We start from the raw sequence: 7,194 nt of genomic DNA, 5'->3' as shown, positions 1-7,194 counted from the left end.
CCTCACGAGGTGTATCATACTTACCCTCCATATCTCTTTCCTTCTCTCTGTTTCTTTGCCTCTCTGCATCTTTCATTCTGTCCTTCTGTTTTTTTGTTATCTCTGTCTCTCTCTCTCTCTCTGACTCTCTGTCTTTATCTGCACCTTCCTCTGTCTCTGTCTCTGTTTTTCTCTCTCTCTCTCACTCTGTTTCTCTCTCAGTCACTCTCATCTCTCTCTCTCTCTCTCCATTACAATGTAATTTGCCCACTAGAAAGATGATGAGAACATCAATAAAACCCACCATTGTGATATCTGAAGAAGTGACTTTGTACTTGACAGACTGACACACACTGGAGTAGTGGGTAGCAGAGATATCTCCAGTCAGGAGACGTTTGTTTAATCACTGAAACTTGAGAGGAGCAGACAGAGCAGAGCAAGGTGGTGCTGGAGCTAAGGGGGACGAGACCTGTCATCAGCTCATTTAATCAGCAAACAACTGTCTCTTTGTAACATCGCCCCAGCTTTCAGTTTCAGGCGTCCAATCAGTGAACAGAGAACACTGGGACAGATTAAATCACCAGCACTTTCCCAGTGTGCAGCGTGCAGGACAATCTCCTGATCAGCAGCAGTATTTTTGTCACAGGAGCTAGAGAACATGGGAACAGAACAACACCCCATCAAGCAAGCGCCATTATCATCACTGCAACTGAACAGAGCCATTCACTCAAACTTCCCTCTTAGCTTCAGGCCATGAGCAGGAACAGGCCATTCAGCCCATCAAATCTGCTCTGCCATTCAATGAGGTTATGGCTGACCTGATAATCCTCAATTCCATTTTTTCCCCATAACTCTCCATTTCCTTCCCAATTAAAAATCGTTCTCTCTCAGCTTTGATTATAGTTAACAGCCCAACTCGACAGCCCTCTAATGGTAAGATTTCCACAGATTCTTTCTGTTCTGAGAGAAGAAATCCCTCCTTATCTCTGTCCTCAATGTGTGACCCTTTATTCTGGGATTATTCCCTCTGGTCGTAGACTCTCCAACAAAGGGAAACAACCTCTCCACATCTCCCCTGTCAAATCCCCCGAAGTATCTTGTCTGTTTCAATAAAATCATTCTTCTCAACTCCAATGAGTACAGGCCCAACCTATTCAATCTCTCCTGATAAGTCCCTTATCAGCCGAGTGAACCTTCTCTGGACTGTCTCCAATCCCAGTCTATCTTTCCTTAGATAACGCAAACATACCTGTTCACAGCCTACTCCAGCTGTGGTCCGACTTGGGCCTTGTATCGTTTTAGCATCACCTTCCTGCATTTATTCTCCGTTCTCTTTGAGATACTGGCCGACATTCCAGTTACCTTCCCTATTCTCCTGCTGAACTCAGAGAGATTCCCAAATCCCTTTGTGCTGTAGCTTTCTGCAGTCTTTCTCCATTTAAATAGTAGCAATCTCTGCTAATCTTCCTGCCAAAGGGCATATCTTCACATTTACCCATACTCCATTGGCCAAGTCTTTGCCATTCACTTACCCTCTCTATATCCCTCTGCAGAGTCTTTGTGCCATCCTCACCACTTGCCTTCCCACCTACTTATGCGTCACCCACAAACTTGGCTACAGTACATTCACTTTCCTCATCCAGGTTATTAAGATATATTGTAAATAATTGTGAGCCAAGCACTCATCCCTGTAACATTCCACTGGTTCCCATCCTTAAAAATGTCTTCCTTATCCCAACTCCATTATTAGTTAGCCAATCCTCTATTCATGCTAATCTACCACCACCAACCCGATGAGATCTTAATGTGTCACCTAAATATGGTCTTTTAGCCAATGGCTTTATCTTATCCAAATATATTATTTCCACTGCTTCCCCTTTCTCTATCCTGTTTGTTACATTCTGGGAGAACTATAATAAATTTGACTGGAATGATGTTCCCTCTGTGAAGTCATGCTGACTCTGCTAAATCATGTTATATATTTCTAAATGCTCTGCTATTACTTCCTTTCTAATAGACCCTCACATTTTCTCAACAACAGGTGTTAAGCAAACTAGCCTTTGTGAGATGTTTTCTGTCTCGCTCCCTTTTTGAATAAGGGTACATGAATGAGCAGTTTTCCAATTCTCTGGAATTTTTCCAGAGTTAATGGATTTCTGGAAGATTGCAACCAGTGCATCCACTATCCCCGTAGCTGCTTACTTTAATATCCTCAGATGGATCCCATCAGGTCCAGGGGACTATTAGTCTTTAGTCCCAGTAGTTTCCCTAACACATTTTCTCGACTGGTAAGTTACTGTAGTTATTTCATCTTGTCCAAAGCCTCCACATCCTTCTGTGGTGACCAGAACTGTACACAACATTCCAAATGTGGCCAAATTAAAACTCTATACAGCAGCAACGTGATTTGCCCTTTTTTATCCTCTAAGCCCTGACTGATGCCATCTGCCTCCTTGGCCACTTTATCCATTTGTTTTGCTATTTTCATGGAACTGTGGACCTGTATGCCTAGATGCTACTAAAGGTCCTGTCATTTACTGTAAAACAATATATATTTACTTTTCATTTGCTTTTTTTTCCCTTGCTCATTCCTATCTCTCCCTCTTTTTCCCCTCCTGCTCTCACCTTCTTCCCATCTTCCCTGGTTTTGCTCCCCCTGGCTTCCTCCCAATCTCCTCCTCCCTCACTTCCCAGACTTTTCCTGCTCTACTTTTTTATCTTGTCTCTATCTCTCTCTCTCTCTCTCTTCCCCTCTTCCTTTTGTCTCCATTCACTTTCTCCCTTTTCCTTCCCTCTTCCCCCACTCCTTCTCTCTCTTTCTTACCTCTCCCTTGGCCTTTTCACTGGGAGATGGATTATTTCCCTAGCCCACCCAGTGACCTCCTCTGGGTGAAGGACAATAATGGTCCTCTCACAGATTGCATTGCGATCTGTGCTAGGCTCATAATAACACGGCCTGCATCTCTCTCCCACGGCCTGTGCATTCCAGCCAGACCCAATCATACACTGGCATTCTCCAACCCCACACACTGCATGTGAAACATGGCCCTGTTGTCTGCACAGACAGAGAAAGTTCTTTCTCTTGTTGTGCTCCTCCTCAAAACACAACCACTGATAGAGGCAATTCCTCTGTCATTTCTATCACATTACAATCCACAGTCCTTGCCTCCTCCCTCTTGTGTCACCTCCCCTAACCTGTTAACTAATATCCCTACCCAGTTGATTCTAGACGCGGGAAAACAATAGTCAGAAATTCTTGGGTGGTGAGTAATAATCTGGAAAATTTCCCAAAAGTCTAACAGTTTAAATCTGTCAACATGCACAACTGAGAATGGAACAAAGTCCGCCAAGATGGGCTTGTTTTCCCCTGGAGTGTCAAAGGTCGAGGGGTGACCTTGTAGAGGCCCGTGAAATCATGAGGGGATGGGATAGGGTGAAAAGCCAAGCTTCTTTCCCCAGGGCAGGGAAGTCCAAATCTAGACGGCATAGGTTTAAGGTGAGACAGGAAAGATTTAAAAGGGCCCTAGAGGACAATGTTTTTGCACAGAGGGTGGGGCACGTATGGAGTGAGTTGCCAGAGGAAATGGCGGAGGCTAGTACAATTATAACATTTAAAAGGCATCTGGATGGGTATGTGAGTAGGAAGGGTTTACAAGGATATGGGCCAAGTGCTGACAAATGGGACTAGATTAGTTTAGGGTGCGTGGTCAGCATGGATGAGTTTGACCGAAGGGTCGGTTTCCATGCTGTAGGAGTCTATGACTCTGTCACATTTGCTGCAGAATAAGGCAGTAGACTGGGACTGTGCAGGAATCCCTTGCCTCTGTTTTCTCAGGGTCCTCTTCATGTAGTGTTGTGCTGTCTGTTTCTGCTTGCTTCTCCAGTGTCCCTGCAGATAGTCTGGATCAACAGACCATGCCCACTGGCAAGTGTCTTCCATTTGTCTGGGGGAGAAAGAATCTCCTTAGGCAGGGAATGTCAACGACGCTGGGACTTGCTGCCTTGAAGGGGGGAGTGGGAGGGAGAACCGGGAATGATTACAAAAGTAAATGGGATGGGTCAGAGGAAGATCAATGCACTGAACTGCAGGGAACTGACTGACTGGATTACTCTACAAAGAGCCAGCATAGACTTGATAGACCAAATGGCCTCCTAGTGGCTCTATGACTATGATAACATGATGGAGGGTATCTGTAAACTAGGATTTTGTCACAAGGACTATGTGGTGGTCACTCTTACTGTTACTGTCATGGTAGTTTGGTAAGGATTAGGTCAAATATGTTTTTCCCTCTTGTTGGTTCCCGCAGACCCAGTCCAGTAGCTATGTCTTTTAGGACCTGACCAGCCCGGTCAGTAGCTATGTCCTTTAGGACCTGACCAGCCCGATCAGTAGCTATGTCCTTTAGGACCTGACCAGCCCGGTCAGTAGCTATGTCTTTTAGGACCTGACCAGCCCGGTCAGTAGCTATGTCCTTTAGGACCTGACCAGCCCGGTCAGTAGCTATGTCCTTTAGGACCTGACCAGCCCAGTCAGTAGCTACGTCCTTTAGGACCTGACCAGCCCGGTCAGTAGTCCTGCTGCCGAGTCCCTCTTACTGGAGTACATTGAAATTCAGAATATATTTTGTGCCCTTGTGACCCTCAGTGCTTCATCCACTGGTGTTGAACCCGGAGCTGACGGGGGGGGGGGGAGGTGGGGGGGGGGGGAGCTGGGATGGGATGGGGCAGTGGGTGGTGGTAATCAGTACTGAAGGAGGGCTGCACTGTTGGAGATACTGTCTTTCAGATAAGATGGTAAACTGAGAATTTATTTGTCTGCTTGGCACTGTGAAATGATCCCATGGCACTGCAGATCCGAGGAGCTCTCTCTAGTGTCCTGAATAACATTTACCTCCCCCTCCCCCCTCCTCCAGTCACGGTGACCGAGGTAGTGGACAGGGGAATGTCTATAGATGTCATTTATATGGACTTCCAGAAGTCATTTGATGAAGTCCCAATGGGAGACTGTTATTTCAGGTAAAAGTCCATGGGGTTGAGGGCAAATTATTTACAAGCTGGGAAATTGAGTGAGGGGTGACAGAAAGTAGAGCTAATGGATAGGTAACTCCAATGGGCAGGATCTGACCAGTGGTGTCCCACAGGGATCTGTGTTCCAGCTTCAATTAATCACATTATTTAATAACACCTTGGATAATGGTATCGAAATTTATATATCCAAATTCGCTGATGACACAAAGTTCGGTGACATTGTAGAGAGTGTAGATGGTCGCATAAAATTATAAAGGAATATTGATAGACCAGGTGAATGGACAAAACTGCAGCAGATGGAGTTCAATATAAGCAATTATCCATTGTGGACTGAGAAAGGATAGATGAGGGTATTTTCTAGAAGATATGAAGTTAAATACAGTGGTTGTCCAAAGACACTTGGGGGTTCAGGTATGTAGGTCTGTACAATGTCATAAAGAGGTACAGACAATAATAGAACATAGAACATAGAACAGTACAGCACAGAACAGGCCCTTCAGCCCACGATGTTGTGCTGACCATTGATCCTCATGTACGCACCCTCAAATTTCTGTGACCATATGCGTGTCCAGCAGTCTGTTAAACGTCCCCAATGACCTTCCTTCCACAACTGCTGCTGGCAACGCATTCCATGCTCTCACAACTCTCTGTGTAAAGAACCCGCCTCTGACATCCCCTCTATACTTTCCTCCAACCAGCTTAAAACTATGGCCCCACATGTTAGTCATTTCTGCCCTGGGAAATAGTCCCTGACTATCGACTCTATCTATGCCTCTCATTATCTTGTATACCTCATTAGGGTCCTTCTCCTCCTTTTCTCCAATCAAAAAAGTCCTATCTCAGTCAACCTCTCTTCATGAGGTAAGCCCTCCAGTCCAGGCAGCATCCTGGTAAACCTCCTCTGAACCCTCTCCAAAGTATCCACATTTTTCCTATAATAGGGCGACCAGAACTGGACGCAGTATTCCAAGTGCGGTCTAACCAAAGTTTTATAGAGCTGCAACAAGATTTCACGACTCTTAAACTCAATCCCTCTGTTAATGAAAGCCAAAACACCATGTGTTTTCTTAACAAACCTGTCCACTTGGGTAACCACTTTAAGGGACCTATGTACCTGCACACCAAGATCCCTCTGTTCCTCCACACTGCCAAGAATCCTATCCTTAACCCTGTACTCAGGTTTCAAATTCGACCTTCCAAAATGCATCAACTCGCATTTATTCAGGTTGAACTCCATTTGCCACCTCTCAGCCCATCTCTGCATCCTGTCACTGTCCCGCTGCAGCCTACAACAGCTCTCTATACTGTCAACGACACCTCCAACCTTTGTGTCATCTGCAAATTTGCTGACCCATCCTTCAATCCCCTCATCCAAGTCATTAATAAAAATTACAAACAGCAGAGGCCAAGGACAGAGCCCTGTGGAACACCACTCACCACAGACTTCCAGGCAGAATATTTTCCTTCTACTACCACTCGCTGTCTTCTGTTGGCCAGCTAATTCTGTAGGGAAAGTGAGGACTGCAGATGCTGGAGATCCTGGAAAAGCGCAGCAGGTCAGGCAGCATCCAAGGAACAGGAGATTTGACGTTTCGGGCATACGCCCTTCTTCAGGAATGAGGAAAGTGTGTCCAGCAGGCTAAGATAAAAGGTAGGGAGGAGGGACTTGGGGGAGGGGCGTTGGAGATGCAAAAGGTGGAAGGAGGTTAAGGTGGGGGTGATAGGCCGGAGTGGGGTGGGGGCGGAGAGGTCAGGAAGAAGATTGCAGGTTAGGAGGGCGGTGCTGAGTTCGAGGGATTTGACTGAGACAAGGTGGGGGGAGGGGAAATGAGGAAACTGGAGAAATCTGAGTTTATCCCTTGTGGTTGGAGGGTTCCCAGGCGGAAGATGAGGCACTCTTCCTCCAACCGTCGTGTTGTTATGTTCTGACGATGGAGGAGTCCAAGGACCTGCATGTCCTTGGTGGAGTGGGAGGGGGAGTTGAAGTGTCGAGCCACGGGGTGGTTGGGTTGGTTGGTTTCTGGGTGTCCCAGAGGTGTTCCCTGAAGCGTTCCGCAAGTAGGCAGCCCGTCTCCCCAATATAGAGGAGGCCACATCGGGTGCAGCGGATGCAATAGATGATGTGTATGGAGGTGCAGGTGAATTTGTGGCGGATATGGAAGGATCCCTTGGGGCCTTGGAGAGAAG

This window comes from Hemiscyllium ocellatum, chromosome 18, assembly GCF_020745735.1.
Source record: "Hemiscyllium ocellatum isolate sHemOce1 chromosome 18, sHemOce1.pat.X.cur, whole genome shotgun sequence".
Classification (NCBI taxonomy): Eukaryota; Metazoa; Chordata; class Chondrichthyes; order Orectolobiformes; family Hemiscylliidae; genus Hemiscyllium; species Hemiscyllium ocellatum.
This window is presented reverse-complemented; position numbering follows the sequence as displayed.